The 18,024-nt window shown below is 44.4% G+C and overlaps 2 long non-coding RNA genes and 1 pseudogene across 2 annotated transcripts in view; 1 reads left to right on the forward strand and 2 right to left on the reverse strand.

Moving 5' to 3' along the window:
• The window catches only part of LOC116104013, a 32,965-nt gene extending 27,143 nt beyond the window's left edge, over positions 1–5,822 (forward strand). Inside the window, exon 2 of the long non-coding RNA XR_004123664.1 lies at positions 5,505–5,822. This is a non-coding gene — a long non-coding RNA (uncharacterized LOC116104013). The remainder of the gene's footprint in view (positions 1–5,504) is intronic.
• On the reverse strand, positions 5,567–9,765 carry LOC116104012. Its single transcript, XR_004123663.1, has 3 exons — positions 9,717–9,765; positions 8,315–8,508; positions 5,567–5,787 (listed from the first exon to the last, which is right to left on the reverse strand). It is a non-coding gene; the product is annotated as an uncharacterized LOC116104012 (long non-coding RNA).
• An 834-nt stretch (positions 9,766–10,599) lies between these two features.
• On the reverse strand, positions 10,600–13,559 carry LOC116101469 (annotated as a pseudogene).
• Positions 13,560–18,024: the final 4,465 nt, after the last annotated feature.

Genomic DNA, 18,024 nt, shown 5'->3' on the forward strand with positions numbered 1-18,024 from the left:
GCAAGGCCTAGGGATAGCTGGCTGCCTCCTGAAGGCAGATCAGTGTGAATGAGGGGCAGGGAGCTTAGAGAAGAGCAAGGCCTAGGGATAGCTGGCTGCCTCCTGAAGGCAGATAGGTGTGAATGAGGGGCAGGGAGCTTAGGGAAGAGCAAGGCCTAGGGATAGCTGGCTGCCTCCTGAAGGCAGATCAGTGTGAATGAGGGGCAGGGAGCTTAGGGAAGAGCAAGGCCTAGGGATAGCTGGCTGCATCCTGAAGGCAGATCAGTGTGAATGAGGGGCAGGGAGCTTAGGGAAGAGCACAGTAGGGGCTCAACCATGTACCTTGTATGGTTGTGCATTGCTTTGTAGAGAACAAAACAAGTCCTTGAAGAATTCTGATTAGGAGACTTGTGAGTTCAGGATTTCCTTTTAGAATTTTACCTGGCTACCACGTGAGACAATGATTTTGGAGCAGGAATGGAAGCAGAGGAAAATTTCTTAGGAAATGTACTCTATAACGCAAACCTAAGGACTTGTCTCATCTCTCCAAGTAAGAGTTTATCTGATTGAATACATGCCCAGACTCCCTTGCAGCTAAGGGTGGCACAGATCCCTATATATAAATATCACCAGTGAGGTAAAAATTGAATACCACGTAAGACTTTTGGCCAAGTTTTGTCTCTCCTGAGGTACATGTCCCCATTCCTTCTTGCCTAGTACAGCATGGTCATGTAAGGCATGGCCATGTAAGGAAAGGGACGGAGTGATATGGTTTCCATCCCTGGAGCAGAGCCAGCAGGACATGGGCCTCCATGAGTGTTGATGTTTACTGTGGGCAAAAGGCTTGTTTGTATGACAATGTACATATTTTCATGTTCTTCATTCTGGAAATATTCTCCCTTCCAAGGTTAATGACTCCATGATAATCTGAGGTAGAGACAAGTCTGAAAGAAAACTTGTGTCTATGTCCCTAGCAAAAATGGTAAATGAGACCTTTAGGACAGCTCTTAAGACTGAGGGACAGAACTCCAAAATCATGAGTTCAAAAATATATAATTCCTCAACTATGAAAAATGTAATGATTTAATACACATTATATGAGGGGCTTCACAAACCTAAAAGAACAGAGACAGCCGCACTGTGAGCCAGCTTGTCAGAAAGATATTAAAGGAGATAACGAGATTTACGGGATGGTGATTACAGGGCAAGATCCCACCCAGCTACATGTATTGTTTGTGCTTATAAAGGCAAGCAGATTCCTGAGTTCAAGGCCAGCCTGGGACAGTTAGTTTAGGCCTAGGTATATTGTGAATGGCAATCGAAGGATGGGATCCCACCTAGCTAGCCTATTGGCTGTGCTTACAAAGGCAGGCAGATCCCTGAATTAATTTGCAATGTTTAAAAAAATGTGCTTGCTGTGTCTTTTTAAGAATCAAGGGGCTGGGGTCATGAGATACTGCTTCATGGGGTAATCAAAAGGGGACCTGGGGGTAAATGACTGAATCACTAATGAAAGACTGGGCTTTGGGTCTGCAAGAGAGGAGCTATCCAGAGAGATTTTAGTTTTTTTTTCTAGCAATAAAGAGCTGTCTTAAGCAGAGGGTTGTCTGGAAAGCTGTCTCAAGGAGAACACAGGCTGTCAGCTTGTACCCTGCAATTGATTTTGTGTTGCAGAAAATATTTAAAAAGAACGGCAAGCTCCCACTCTACACCAGGCACCGGCAGGCCACGCGGCTCCAGCTGGCTGGTCTCATCTCAGCAGACTCTCTGGCCTGGGGTTCTGGAGAAGCCCCCACCAGACTCGCTAATTTCCCACTGGCGGGTTGCTACCATACTAGCCCCATGCCTTAACCCCCCACGGCCTTAGCCCGGTGCCTCAACCCTCCCACCGCCTTTGTGGTGCACCTCACGATTTGCTGCCGTACCTTTCTCTCTGGAACCCAGTAGAGTCTCCGCAAGAAGGAAAACACCACACAAACTTAGTTCAGAAACAAGGGTATGAGACTCAATCTCTGGGCGTAACAACTAGAATCCTAATCTTGTAAACTATATTAAATCAAGTTCCTCTGGTGGCGAATCCTGGTGGATCAGCCATGAAACCAGGAGACACTAGCAGCTACATCTTGCCCTTTCGCTATCCCCCATTAAAAACCTGTAACTCTCTCCTGCTTCCTCTCTCCCTCCGTCCAGCCTGGAAGTCCCGTTGTCTACTCATCCCGACGTCTACTTGCCCAGTGATTGGTCCCTTTATTCATTGGGGGTGTTCAACAGAAGTCACCTGAGTACAAGACTCACTCCTCATTCCAGAGAGCCCCTCCTGGGAGAGTGGAATTAACATCAAAATACAGGCATCACAGAGCCTTCCACAACAGCTTTGAGTCCTTTTTCTTTCTTGTCATTTTCAAACACCCCTTCTCTCAGGAACCCATCTTCAAGCTGAGGCTGGTCCTAGACACCTTCTTTACATCTGTCTTCTTTCTGTATGAAACATGAACCTATGACTGCAGGTTCTATCAAACAACTATCAAACAACCTCTGGTAAAACGTATGGTCTAGGAAACTCAGTTGTGCAGGTGTGGCTCCATCTTACCTCTAGGGTCTTTATTTATTGAGATAGAACTTTATTTGTTGAACTGTGTGGTTGGATTTCTAGACAGTAACCAAAATTTCAAGTTACGTGAAAATAGATTTAAGAAGATGTTAGTGTGGAATAGGACAGTTGAGGAGAAGCAAAGACGTTTAACAGCCTTTTAGGAGATGAGATTCAGACTTTCACAAGAAGATCTTTCTCGTATTTTTGCTCTCATGGAAACTGCTGGAAAGCTAGTCCACAGCCAGTCATTTTATTGACATTTGTCATTTATTCCATTTATTCCTTTAAACATCTATATTTGTTATATCCCTCTTTCTTATTCACAGCCTCTAATTTCTTATTTTCTTAAATGTCTGTAATAAGGATATTTAAATAACAACATAGCAGACAAAAATTTAAATATTTTAATAGTGGAGACATATTTAGGACCGATTTATTTGAGTCATTTCTACGTTCTTCATAGAGTACATGAGTCATTCAGATAACTCTCTTCATTATCTACATACAGGCTTTTTTCCTGGCCTTTAAAGGGTGCTTCAAGTGCAACATTCAGTTAGCTGACTGAGGTAATGAAACAACTTCCCCGATATGATGACTCCATCCCAGGTGGATTGATGACAACAGGTTCTTTGGAGATGGAAATCAGTTGACAGCATTTTTAAAGTCCCTGTGCTGCTGACGTTGGGACTCACTGGTCATGGGTGTTGGTTGGTGGCTGACGCTGGGTTGTAACTGTCTATATTCTCAAAACATTCATAAACAAAACCTAAATGCTAAAAATTTTGTTGACTGGGCAAAAGCTACCAGATTGTCATGTGTCTCTTGGTTTCAACTCCCATGAGGATTTTTGTATTGATAACTTTTTGTTTGCCTTCTTTACGTTGTGTTGAGATCTGTTAGGCCAGCCCTCATAAAGAAAACCATTTTTTTCCCTACCATTTTCATGAGATAGTTGCCAGAGAACTCTCAAAGCACAGAATGAAATTCCTCAAAGCTGGAATTGTGTGACCCAGTGAGTTGATGGAGCCTTAGAAAATAGTGTCTGCTGTTTTTAGGAACCATTTTGGCATTTCTTTTAGCGTCTTTGCCTCACTACGAGCCCATAGTGAACTCTTAAAGTTGTTCCCACAATTACATGGGCCTCTTGGGGGCTTCCCTCTTTTATAGCCAAAACCCAAGAGGCACTCCACACGGCAGGGAACCAGTATGGCATCTGGTAACCGCACATCTGCCCTTTGGAGCTCCCCCTTGGCCTTTCTGCTGGTCATCGTGTTCCTACTGCAAATATTTTCTTAACTACAGGCCCAGAGACTGACCTTTCCCATATACAGGACATCCTCATCAGAGAGATGAGCCTGCGGGATTGGAATGTTTGCAGTTAGTGGAGATGAAGAAGGAGGATGTCTGCATACTTGCCTTGTGCCAGGTCCTCTGCTTTGTTAGACATGCGTCTGTGCATGGCGCTTGGTCTTTCTCTGTGGCCTTTCCTGAACTTCCTTGCCAGGTGTCCTCTTGCTTGTGGAAAAACAGTTTATGAAGACTCCTGTGGGTAGCCTGAGCACTATTTGCATCAAAATGACACCATAGGATGTCCTTGGAGGTGGACCTTAGGCTTCAGGGCTCACAAATGCAGGTGGAGTTCAAAGGTCTGAATTCTTAAGCCATGCTCTGAGTGGATCTGAGGACCAATGCCTCCAGCAAACACTGTTGTTAGTTGCTGCATTTTGATCTTCACAAAAAATTTTAGATTGGGACTTTTTATTGTCAGTCAACATTCCCTTGTTGGAGGAAAGCAATCTGCATAGAAGGGAAGACATTTCTACAATGAAGAGTCTATGTTCCACAGACAGTGTCTGGTTCAGCACCCGCCCATGGCTCGTGTGTAATGAGGGTGGTCCTGACTCTATAACATTTCAGCACTCGCCCGTGGCTCCTGTGTAATGAGGGTGGTCCTGACTCTATAACATTTTAGCACCCGCCCATGGCTTGTGTGTAATGAGGGTGGTCCTGACTCTATAACATTTCAGCACCCACCCATGGCTCGTGTGTAATGAGGGTGGTCCTGACTCTATAACATTTCAACACCCACCCATGGCTCGTGTGTAATGAGGGTGGTCCTGACTCTATAACATTTCAGCACCCGCCCATGGCTCCTGTGTAATGAGGGTGGTCCTGACTCTATAACATTTTAGCACCCGCCATGGCTTGTGTGTAATGAGGGTGGTCCTGACTCTATAACATTTGCAATTCTGGAAGAGGCTATGGTCCAGTTTCTACTCGGGGAATTCATGTCTGGGAAATGCTGGGCTGAAGCCAAGCCTAGGAACTGGCACAATCTAATGATGCCAAGAACAAAATTTCCTTCAGGATGGGGATTTTTGAACATAGACCAAGGGCGGGAGGAACACTGGGCTATGGCCAAAGTCTGAAATGGTTGAATTATCCCTCATGATTTCTGACATAAGTTAAGCAATTTGTCATAGTGGTCTCTTTCCTGCTCCATTTTCTGTGCTGAAGTTGAATTAAAATGAGATGGGACAGGAGATCTGCTTGTTCAGCAGAGTTTTGGGGTGTTAGTTACTGACCGTGGTAAGTCAGAGCATGTAGTCAAGGCCAGCTTCTCGTTCTGGACCAGGGAGGTGCATCAGTATAGGGCTAAGAGCACAAAGGCCCCCTCCAGGCAGCTGCTGAGCTCTGTTCCCTTATGTATTCACTCGTTCTGCATCTCAGGGCTCAGGCAGGCAGGGGTGAATGGCCATGTGCTTTGGCTGGCCTGGACTCTTGTGTTCTTTTGCCTGTTTATGCTGTCCACACGGTTCTGTGATGGTTAATCTTAATAATCAACTTGATGTTAAGGAACGTGCCACTTATTCTGCTGTGATTATTGTACATTATTTGCAAGCATTGAGATAATTAAAGGACTCCATTACAGGCCTCTGTTTGTCCTTCTGTGTCGCGACCGGTCTCGCCAGCAAGAATGACGCCGCAACAGGATCCTTCTCAGCAGCACTTTATTGGGAGCTCCTCTTGAAGTTTGAAGCGAAGGACCCCGATATCCTGGAGCTGCTGGCTTATATAGCCGAGCGAAAATATATACAAGTAGAGTCACCAAGGAGACAAATCTCTGAACCTGCTCCTGAGAGATTATCTAGACTAGCTTAGTTGAGACAAGAAGATTCACCATACATGAGTGGTGTGGTTCATGGGCCGGGCTCCTGGAAAGAACAAAAATAAAGCAAGTTGAAAGACATCAGTCGTCTCTCTCTGCTTCCTGACCATGGGATGAAGGCTTTCCTGCTCCCAGGGGACATTTCTTGTGAGCCCAAACAAACTCTCTCTCAAGTTGCTTCTGTCCTAGCTTAGAGACAAGTGCTAATGCAGGCCCGAGGGTTAAGCTTTGCATGTTCCAGAGAGTAGTAGTGTCTCCAAGCCTCTGTTTGCTTCCCCCAGGTTTCCCTACAGTTCTTTATAGTTCCTTCCCTCACTTGGTGGTAAGCATCGGAGATTCATCATCCCCACAGCTGTATATCGGCACAGCTCGATGTTTTTCACTGTAGAAAAGCAAGGGTGTGTTACACTCGTGCCAACCGAAGTGGTGTAGAGTGCTTCATTTTATTGTGAAACATTTGTGAAATATTTGCCTCAAATACTGTGTGTGTGTGTGTGTGTGTGTGTGTGTGTGTGTGTGTGTGTGAATTTCTTTTTTATTTGAGAGCAGGGCTCTCTCTCTCTAACATAAATAAATATGCATGTTTGTGTGTATACATGTGTGTTTATATATGTGTTTAAACGACACATAATAGTTGCTTATATTTATGGAGTCCTTTAAAATATTCCAACACGGGCATATAGTGACATCAGAGTAGGTTGCACATCTCTTACCTCAAACATTTATCATCTCTTTCTGTTTAGAATATTCAGAATCCACCCGAGTAGCTATTTTGAAACACTGTTGGTTGTTGCTCAGCGTTCTCCCAGTGTGCTACAGAACACTGGAAGTCGTCACCCTCCCTGCCAGTCACCCTCCCTGCCAGTCACCCTCCCTGCCAGTCACCCTCCCTGCCAGTCACCCTCCCTGCCAGTCACCTCTCCTGCACATGTTAAGTAATTTCTCTTTAGTGTACATCCTCCACACTCTCCCAGGCTCTGATGAGTCAAATTTTATCCCCGGCTTCTGCAAACTCAACTTTTGAGGTGATTAGGTGGTGTTTGTCTTTCTGGTCTTGATGTGTTTAACTCAACAGCATGCTGTCCTTCAGGCTTATGCGAATTTTTGAAAATGCCAGCATTTCACTCTTTCTGTGCCCAAATAACACCCCATTGTGTCTATACAGCGCATTAAAAAAATTCATTCCGTTATCAATGGCATGTGGTTGCTTCTATGTCTTGGCTGTTCTGAACAGTGGGGCACAGGGCTCTGTAGTTCTGAGCAGCGGGGCATGGGGCTCTGTGGCTGTTCTGAGCAGCGGGGCACGGGGCTCCGTGGCTGTTCTGAGCAGCGGGGCACGGGGCTCTGTAGTTGTTCTGAGCAGTGGGGGCACGGGGCTCTGTAGCTGTTCTGAGCAGTGGGGCACGGGGCTCTGTGGCTGTTCTGAGCAGTGGGGCACGGGGCTCTGTGGCTGTTCTGAGCAGTGGGGCACGGGGCTCTGTGGCTGTCCTGAGCAGTGGGGCACGGGGCTCTGTGGCTGTTCTGAGCAGTGGGGCACGGGGCTCTGTGGCTGTTCTGAGCAGTGGGGCACGGGGCTCTGTAGCAACACCTGGTTTATTTGAGGGAGTTCTTTTGCTGTTTGCCTTTCCCATGAAACTAAGTCAAAAGTAGGACTTCGCTGGGAGGGCTAGAGACACTTAAGGTAGACTTGGTGGCTAAGGGCACAGGGATAACAGGGGCAAAGAGCTTCTTGATCATGAGCAGGGCCATGGTGGGCTCTGTGCTCACGGAGTTCCTCAGACCAACACTGTCCTCTCTGAATCAAGTTCCACTTCAAATGAAGTGTGTCCTCTAAGGCTCCTCCTGCATACCCTTTGCCACATTACATCCTTTTCCCTGATAAACTCTCCTGCATCCTGGTCCCACTAGGCTCCGAGAGCCCCTGTACACAGGGCAGCAGGAGCAGGGGAGTAGTACATTGCACAGCTCTGCTCTGCCCAGTCATAGGCACACTAGTCCTCTCTGTAGAAGAAACTGTTTATAACCGTGAAGGCTGGTGGCTTCCACCTTCCCTAGCGGTTGTGAGGAAAGGATACATGCGTGGACACTGCTTACTCGTGTTTCCAAACTTGTTATTGCTTCTCTATTTCCTCTATAGCTTTATCAAAGACTAGATAACTAGACATTGAATTAGCAACTTTGATTTCTGGGACATGAAATGAAAGTTATGGCTGAAACTTGGTTTGGCAAATTTGGGAGCAAAGTTTAACTTTTACACTCACATGTTCTGTAGTATTATGCCAGATGTTTTTCTCTGGCATCTGTCTGTCTAACTATCTATCTATCTATCTATCTATCTATCTATCTATCTATCTATGTATCATCTATCTATCTATCTATCTATCAATCTATGTATAATCTATCTATCATCTATCTATGTATCTATCTATCTATCTATCTATCTATCTATCTATCTATCTATCCATCTATCTATCCTATGTCTTCAGTGAGCTAAAGGCCCACATCCTGAGTTTTTCTTCCTTTAATATGTGAAATTTTCATAAGAGTAATTATGATAATTACAACAAGCTTACCGATTCAGATACACAGGAGACATGGTGGTTGATGCCACCTCCAGGGAGCCAGATGGACTAAATCTCTCCTCTGTGGACCTCCACTTTCTCCTCTTCATTTGCTGTGTGGACCTGGTAGTTGGTTCTTCCTTCTGGCTTCTGCAACTATCATGTGCTCAGAGGTCTGGAGATGGGTGGAAATGATCTTGCTGAAACTGGGTAAAAAAAAAAATCTCTTTATTTACAGTAAAAAATCTTTATATGGCTTATTGGGTAAAACACTTGTTACCAAGATAAAAAAAAATCCAGGTGTCCTGACACATGTCTGTAATCCCAACACTGGCAGGTGGCCATTCCCTCAGTCTCTGCTCTACCTTCTGCCCCTGAATTTCTTCTAGACAGGATAAATTTTGGGTGAAAAGTTTTGTGGGTGGGTTGGTTTCCCTATCGCTCCACTGCAGGTCCTTCCTGACAACAGGAAGTGGTCTCTTCAGGTTCCACATCCCCAGTGCTGTGAGTCACAGCTAAGGTCACCCCCAGTGCTGTGAGTCACAGCTAAGGTCACCCCCAGTGCTGTGAGTCACAGCTAAGGTCACCCCCAGTGCTGTGAGTCACAGCTAAGGTCACCCCCCCAGTGCTGTGAGTCACAGCTAAGGTCACCCCCCCAGTGCTGTGAGTCACAGCTAAGGTCACCCCCAGTGCTGTGAGTCACAGCTAAGGTCACCCTCAGTGCTTGAGTCACAGCTGAGGTCACCCCCAGTGCTGTGAGTCACAGCTAAGGTCACCCCCCCAGTGCTGTGAGTCACAGCTAAGGTCACCCCCAGTGCTGTGAGTCACAGCTAAGGTCAACCTCAGTGCTTGAGTCACAGCTGAGGTCAACCCCCACTGTTTGAGTCACAGCTAAGGTCACCCCCCAGTGCTGTGAGTCACAGCTAAGGTCACCCCCCCAATGCTTGAGTCACAGCTAAGGTTACCCCCAGTGCTGTGAGTCACAGCTAAGGTCACCCCCAATGCTGTGAGTCACAGCTGAGGTCACCCCCAGTGCTCTGAGTCACAGCTAAGGTCACCCCCAGTGCTGTGAGTCACAGCTAAGGTCACCCCCATAGATTCTTCCTTATCCCAGGTTTCTGTCTTATTCTACAGGTGCCCCCTACTTCCTCACCCCTGTCAGTTACAGATTTACATTTATTTTCAAGGCCATCCTGTCCTTCCCCATACCTGATCCTAACCCCCTATTCCCATCCCCATCCCCCTCCCTCCCAGTTTCCTCCTCCCATCTGCCTCTTATGACTATTTTATTGTGTAAGTGAGATTTGAGTATCCTCACTTGGGCCTTCTTTCTTGTTTAGCTTCTCTGGGTCTGTGGAGTGTAGCATGGTACCTGTATTTTATGGGTAATATCCACATTGAAGTGAGTACATACCATGCATGTCCTTTGGGGACTGGGTTACATCACTCAGGACAATATTCTCAAGTTCCATCCATTTGCCTGAAAAATTCATGATGTCTTGGTTCTTATTTATTTTTATTTTTATTTTTCTTAATGTTAGTTTTTACTCTGGAAGTTATCACCATCCTGTAGAGGGTGTCGATATTCAGCAAGATTCCTTCTCATTCTTTTTAAAGGTGATTTTAAGACAACATTTTTAAGATCATCAGGGATTAAAGACAATGTTGTAAGCCAGCTTCTTGGTATCTTGGTCAGTAGTAAATAGCAAATAGCAAAAGGCAGATACATTTTTAAATGCTTACGGTAACAATGATTTCCCCAAACCTCAGAGGTGACATAACTAGAAATGCGTGTCACCTGACAGAGAGGAACTGAGGAAGGAGCTTTTGGGGTATCAAGCATGTTAAATGTTTTAAGGACGTGTGCATCTGTTGGGCTGGGGAGATGGCCTACTCCGTACAAGTAGGTACAAGGGCTTGAATTCGGCTCTCAGAACCCACATTAAAATCTGGTTCACTGGAGTATAGTTATAATCCCAGTGCTGTCTCACCAGCCATCAAGCCTAGTCTAATCAGCAAGCTCCAGGCCAGTTAAAAGATCTTGTGTCAATGGAGAGGTAGACGATGCCTGAGGACAGTATGTGACCTCCACAATCATGCGCCTCTATGTATGCACGCGATTGCATGGAATTTTACTTTGGGGGCAGAGATACACTTTCAGGGTGACTTTTTGCCCTCAGTTGCTCTCTGACATCCTCTTTTCGGTTCCAATCACTTGACCCTCTGAGAGAGAAGAGAGAAAGCACCATGCCCGGGCAGGGCACTCACCCGGGCCACTTTCTCTGCCGCTCTGGACTTTACAGGATTTGGTTGGCATAGAAGACCAGCAGGATCTCTGGAGGGCAGTGGCTCAGCTGCGGGGGAAACCTGGGGTTCTTCCGATCGTTCTTCTTCACTTTGGAAACTCGGCTGTTTTCTGGGCTTCAGATATGGAACACAGGCTTGTACAGTCATTTCACAGGCCTTGGCAACCTGAGGGCTTTTGTCCTGCAAATGGCTTAGGAGGGAATCTTGGGTCTGGTTAAGTTGGTGAGTGAAAAATTTCTTCCACCTCCGCCTAGCAAATACAGCCAACTACCCAAAGAGGACAAAGGCCGAGTACCACACGCTGTCGTCCTCATCATCCAACAAGGTCTGAGTCTACGAAGAAGGAGCCCATCTCTTGGCCCTGGATCTTGCCCAGCATGATGGTCAGTCTTCACAGTCTCATGGATAACTTCAGAACTCACAGGATCATACAGCCCACGTACCAGGAGATCAAACATTCTTATACTTTCCCACCTTGTCAGGAGCGTCACAGGCCAGGGTACTCAGGCCTCTCATTGCTAGATGGCACTTTTTAGCATTAGGATCCTGGGCTCTTTCTGCCAAGACGAAAAGCGATGTCTTGGTTTTTTAATAGTTGAATAGTATTCCATTGTGTAGAGATAACACATTTTCTTTATCCATGGGTGAGGGAGCAGAGACTGAAAGAATGGCTAACCAGTAACTGGCCCAACTTAAGGCCCATCCCATGGACAAGCAGCAGTCCCTAACACTATTAATCATACTCTGTTTTGCTTTCAGACAGGAACAAGTCGTCCTCTGAGAGGTTCACCCAGAAGCTGACTCAGACAAACACAGACACCCATAGCCGAACACTGGATGTAGCCTGGAGACTCTTATGGAAGGATAGGAGGAAAGATTGTGGGCCACAAAGGGGATAGAAACTACACAGGAAGACCAACAGAGTCAACTAACCTGGACCCTTGGGCTCTCAAAGGCCGAACAACCAACCAAAGAACACACACACAGACTAGACCTAGGCCTCCCCACTCACATATAGCAGAAGTATAATGTAGCCTTCATGTGGGTCTTAAACAATTGGAGTAGGGGCTATCTAAAAGCTGTTGCCTGTAGTGGACATAGGAGGAAGCTCCTAACTTCGCAGAGACCTGAAATTCTAGGATGTGTTTGGGGGGAATACCCAGAGGGGCCTCACCCACCTAAAGGAGAAGAGGCAGGGGGAGGGGGTGACTGGGAGGGAGTCAATGGATGGGATGTAAAGTAATAAGTAAAAAAATAAAATTAAATTAAAAAAGAGACCTTGTCTCAATAAGGTGATGGAAAATGATGGACATCTAAAATTGACCTTTGGCCTCTCTACATGCACACATACAGGAAAGTATGCACACTATACATATATCTACACATTTGCACATGTGTCTACCTCTCTCTCTCTGTCTCTCTCTCTCTCTCTCTCTCTCTCTCTCTCTCTCTCTCTCTCTCTCTCTCTCTCTCTCTCTCTCTCTCACTTCTTGAATCTTGTAAAAGTAGCCTGATAGGTGTCAGAAGGTAGATTTCTGCCCTGTGCTATTCTGTTTTATGTCTTTGAATAAGTCATCAGCTTGTTGAAATTGAACTTTCCTGTTTAACATTTTCCTATAAGACAGATAAACGGTACACATTCTACACACTATTCAGGGGATGTAGAAGCAGCAATGAGGCATACCAGCATAATAGACATACTATTATTTATGGTTGCCTAATATTTTGTGTGATTTAATTTAGCATCTTATATTGTTCAGGAATGGCATCTATGCCTTAACTTTGGAAAATGGACCGGAAGGTCCAAAGGATTGAATTTAAAATTGTGAATTGTGACGTTTTGAGGGCCTTGGTCTTAGCGTAACCTGCCTGTTTGAGAATGGGAAGAACTTCTTGCTGTCCCTAATGAGGTATGGTTTCAGCAGCTGAGGGCTGGCTGTGCTTGTATCTTGGACTGTCTCTGCTTCACACTCCTGGAGGCTCACTTCATGTCTGTGGGCAGCCTAGAATTTTGTTTTAGAAACAAGGTGTATGTGTCGGATGTACTTCCTCTGTGGCTCTCTCATTGTCTCTTTCTGACAGTATTTGCATGAAGCCAGATAGCTGATTCATCGAACATCTGTTCTCAGAATTCGTTTCCCACCTGAGCCACGGCTCTTCCGACAGGTTGTAAAAGCTGCTTCACTCAGCAATATTAGCCATGTAGGTCAAGAGGAGAAAGGAGGGGCCCCTAGGGACAGGAGTGGGGCCTACAAACAAAGCTGCCTAGGATAGATGCCTTAGACAGTGGATAGTGTTGTCCCAAACTTTTCCAATGGTATTTATTCTTTCAAACACAGGACTTAAAATGATGTAGCTGTTTGGTTGGCGATCTATCTCGGTTATGACATGCATTCCTGTCCCGTCTCTCCCCCCACCCCCCAGATTCAATTACAGATAGAATATGGAGTATTTCTTGCATGCCAGGCTTTGTTTTCAACCTTTAGAAGGTATTTGTGTGCATGTGTTGTTATTGTTTTTGTGAATGTATGTGGGTGGGCATGTATGAGATTAATAGCAGAGAAAATCAGTTGGTGAAAGAAATGCCTGAAGAGGGATATGGTTCTTGGGGCTGAATGTGCTCTGTCTCTCCCTTAGAATCATGTCTAGTGTTCTCTCTGGGTTACTGTATTTATCTATTGCAAATGCACTTTCAGTGTGAGGTTGGAAAAATGGCATGGTAAATACTAACTCACCTTTCAGTTGAAGGCTGAAAGGAAAAAGTGGTGGGTCCCGATCCCATCTTTAAAGAAAGTTCTGGTTCTGTGTGTAGGCTTTGGAATAATCCTTGGGACAGGGCCTGAGAAGAGCTGTACTGAGTCCAACACTTCTGATGCACCTATCTTGGAGGTGCTAGGCACCTTACCTGAAGAAGGGCCTGGCGAAGCCTGTCCAGTGTCTCTGCAGCCATCACTCATGGAGAGTAGCAACGGCTACTCCAGGGGAATGAACAGGCCCCAGTGGACCCTGGCACTTCCAGATATTTTGTTTGCAAATGGATGTAGGATCTAGCAACTTGAAACTGTACCTATTAATTCCGAGATACTTACAAATAAGTATTGTTTTCTGCTAAATTTGTAGTTCCTAAGTATCACCATTTGCAATGATGTGATATTTCTACCTATTAAACTCCCAGTGTCTATTTGTTCCCACTTCTGGCACGCTATAGCATGCTTGCTTTCTTTTCTTGGAGGATTTATATCTTGTGGACATTCCATGTAACTAGAACTTGCCCTAATGGGTGTTACAAGTTCTGTTTCCTTTTGTGTGTTTTCAGAACTTATATACAGCCTAGCATGTATCAATATTATGCTCCTTGTCACTGTTTAATAACATTCTATTTTATTGCTTTGTTTATCCCCTAAGAAATTGATGGATGTTCTAGTTTATCAGTTTGGGGCTATTAATATTGAGTCGAACATTTGCCTGCAAGTCTTTATATGAACATATGTTTATATTTCTTTTGGGCAAATGTCTCTGTGACATCTTAATTTCCCCCATTTTTCCTTTCCATAGCTCTTTTTTACTATATATATATATATATCATGCATGTATGTATGTATGGTATGTATATGTTCCTCTGCAGTTTTAACTGGTTTACTGGTTTTGAAAGAATTAAAAACCTTCCAATTTAATTACAGAGCTAATATTCGGATTTGCTGTAGGATTTAGCAGATGAGTGTATTCATCTTGGTGTCTGACTCATGTTCCACTTTAGCTCCTGTCCCTGATGGCAATGGAAAAGCCTGTGGCAGCTTCTGTGCTGGGAATGAAGATAGATTGGTGCTTGTGCAATGAGAAGCTTACAGAGGGGGAGAGCTCAGTTTTACAGCTCCATCCGCACCTCACCCCCACACCGACTCTGTTACCAGGCTCTCTCTCTCTGTGTTGACCCCTACAGTCATTTCTGTTGGAAGGCTGTGGACTATTGTTCTGGAGGTTGCCCAGGAAGACTCTCAGGGGGCAAGAGATGCAGAAGAGTCAAGTTTTGGGAGCATTAACAGTGCCTGGCTATAAAAGCACAAGTGGGTCCTGTGGCTGTACAACTATTGCTTGGAAGCAAGAGCTGATGCGACCACGGCTGGCTCTTCTTCCATCTGACCTGCCATCTTTAATTTATTGACTTTATATCAATGCAATCCCATTACCTTAGGTTATTTTATATTTGGTAAAAAAAATCAAATCAAATCAAAACAAAACAAAACCAACAACGCAACAAAATCTATTACATTTACCCTTAAGGGGAGGGTGATCGCGAAGTTTTATCCATGTCTGCCATTGTTTGGTTTTTGGCTTCAAAGTTTTCTGTTTTGTTTTCTATCTGCCAAGGATTCATAACCATTTGGAGGCCAGGTATTTCTGTAGTAACTTACGGTGGAGTTGGGAAATGCTCTAAGAACTGTCTGAATCCGCTGTGGGAGCTCAAGTGGACATTCGCTCACACTTGACGGATGCTGTGCTGAGATTGCTTTCACAGCTGAACTTCCTCACTGTCTTTCTGTATTTCTGCTCCTTCTCTAAAGCAAGGCCTGATGGGAGAAGGACGGTCACAGGAAACCGTATTGGAAGAGACAGACTCAAGTACTCGCTGCCGGGGCCTGCATCCCTGCTTCCCTTCCTTTGTCAGTCAGCTTCCTGTTCCCCTGCATCTCTGCTTCCCACCGTGATGGTGATGGTTGAGCTTATGAGTCTCCTGATGGTAAGTGCCCACATCCTTGACTAAGCATTATGACGGGGTTGGCTATGAGGACGTCTGCATGTGAGATTAGCATCTGAGCTGGTAGACTGAGTGAAACAGTTTGATGTTCTCCTTGCCCTTGTCTCCTTGGTAGACATCACACCATCCTACCCAAAAACTTGAATAGAACAAAATGTGGAAGAGGATGGGATCTGTTATCTTCAAATGCAGAATTTTCCTGGGGGCGCTTGTCTTCTGCCCTTGACTTCTGCCCTCAGCACTCCCAGTTCTCATAACTCCAGAGTCATGCTCAGATTTACAGCTTTAGATCTGCTTCCCAAGCCTTCGGGTTAGAGCTCTCCATTAGCTTTGCTGGATCTTCCACTTTCAGATGAAAGATGGGGCCTTCTCTGCCTCCAAGGTCATGGGAGATACAGCTCTACAAATCTCTTTATTTAAGTACTGGCTCTTTTTCTCTGGACCCAGATTAATACACATTTTGTTCCATTAAATTTTCTTCATTTTTAGCATAAACATAGAAAAAAGTCGAGTTTATTATTTGGTGTTTCCCTTTCCAAGATTATTATTTCTGCAGGTGAGTTTCTCAGGCTGTGAAGAAACTAGTCATCTAGAGATGAAGCAAAGGGTAGTATAGTAACGGCCCGCTGATCTGTTTATTAAATGTGGCAGTATCAGCTACTGGATAATTTAACTCAGGGTGGTGCAGGGGCAGGCTACGGCAATACTTGGAGCAGCTATGGCTCCGAAGAATCTTCTGCTAATCTCACTAAAGCCATCGCAACTGTACTGTCCTCGTCCTCTCTACCTGCTGATGACAATGTTATTTCAGAACTTTTACTAAAGATCAGCTTGAGCTGTGCCAAGGAGACAACCTCTATGACTGCTTTATTCAACACTCCTTATTGTTTCCTGAAGATTGCTTATTCATCATACACACTCAAGTGGAATATTTGGATGAGTTCAATTCTGCCTCTAGAGCTTTCCCATTTTGAGATCCAAGGTGTAGATGCATTTGGCCTACTGTGTGCAGACTCCCCCAAGAGGGCACATGCCGCCTTAATCTTCCCGTCGGTTCCTTTGCCCAGTTTCCTTTTAGCTTCTGGTAGTAGAACCCTAGCTTTACTATGGTGAACACTGCGCTGTGACCTTAAGAACCCTAGCTTTACCATGGTGAACACTGTGCTGTGACCTTAAGAACCCTAGCTTTACCATGGTGAATACTGCACTGTGACCTTAAGTCTACATGGTTTATGTGTTATTGATTCTGTTTCAAATCCTGTAGCTAAGCAGAAGATGCAGTCCTGACCCATGAACCCCTAATCTCCATGGTGATGATATTTGAATTTGTGGCTTTTAGGAGGTCATGAAATCCAGAAGGGGAGTCCCCCTGCTAGGATCAACACTGCTACAGGCAAAAGAGGTTGTAGCAAGCCTTTTATCTTATGGATATTAACAGTGGTTTGATGACCTATTGACTGTTTCTTATTCCTTGCTGAGAGCTATTTTGTCTTTTTGTTTTTTAAAATAAGGGCTGATTGTCTTTTTGTAAATCGGATTAGCAAAGGCAATGTTGAAGCTGTGTCTTTGCAATTTATGTCTTGTTTTTGATTCTCTTAAGAGCCACTGTTGATGAATTAAAAAATAATCTTTATTAGAAGCCTAACTTGCTTTGTAGTTAAAATCTTTCATCAAATGCAGTATATTTTTCCCTCTGTATTTTGTTTAGAATTTGTGTTTATTTTTTCCCATTTAGGCCTGTGCTGCAATTGATATTTATGCATGGCACTGGTAAGGATGAAAGCTTTAGTTTTCTTTTCTCACTGTGGCTATCCAGTTGCTGTTGCTGTATTTGCTCTGTAGCTTGTTTTTGCTGTAGAGCAATGTCTGTGACTGTGTGTGTTCTGGGACCCTCTGTCCCAGCCCTTTGTCTCTCTGGCAGTAATGAATGGCACATTTATGGAAGAGCAGCTGAAGAGTTTTTGTAGGTGCTGCAAGCCTCCCAAATGTCTTCATCGTTACTATTTAGGTCCTTTCAAATTCAATGCATTTTCATGTAAGCTTTATAATAAACTTATCAGTTTTCCTAATAATCTTGATAGTTATTGCAATTAAATATATTTATATATTTTGGAAGAATTATCTAAAAATATTGGTTGCTACAATTCTGTCTAATTTCATCTTTAATTGAGTAACACCTTATTGTTTTGCTGTAGAGAATTATAAAACTATTAATTTAACTTTAATTATTTTTTAATTTTTATTCTGCATATTGATCATATTCTTTCTCTTTCCCCAACTCCTCCTAGATTCTCCCCACTCCCTACCCATCATTTTCATGCTGTCTGTCTCAAATTAGATGTGACCTCTTAAAATATTGCTGTAGATGAAGTTTTCAAATTTTATTTTACAAATTATTCTTACTAATGTATTCTGATAAGACTGAGCTTGACATATTGACCACAGGGCACAGATGGCTCTTGGCTGCAGTGGGCAGTCTTACAGTGAGTCAGGGTCACACAGCCTCAAATATTTTTTCTTATTTTTTTTAAAAATTTTTCTCTCATACATTACATTACATCCCAACGGCAGCTCCCCCTCACTCCCCTCTCCCAGTCCCCCAGATCCACTGCTCCTCCACTTTCCTTCAGAAAAGAGCAGGCCTCTCACTGAGTATCAA

This window comes from Mastomys coucha, unplaced genomic scaffold, assembly GCF_008632895.1.
Source record: "Mastomys coucha isolate ucsf_1 unplaced genomic scaffold, UCSF_Mcou_1 pScaffold21, whole genome shotgun sequence".
Taxonomy (NCBI): domain Eukaryota; kingdom Metazoa; phylum Chordata; class Mammalia; order Rodentia; family Muridae; genus Mastomys; species Mastomys coucha.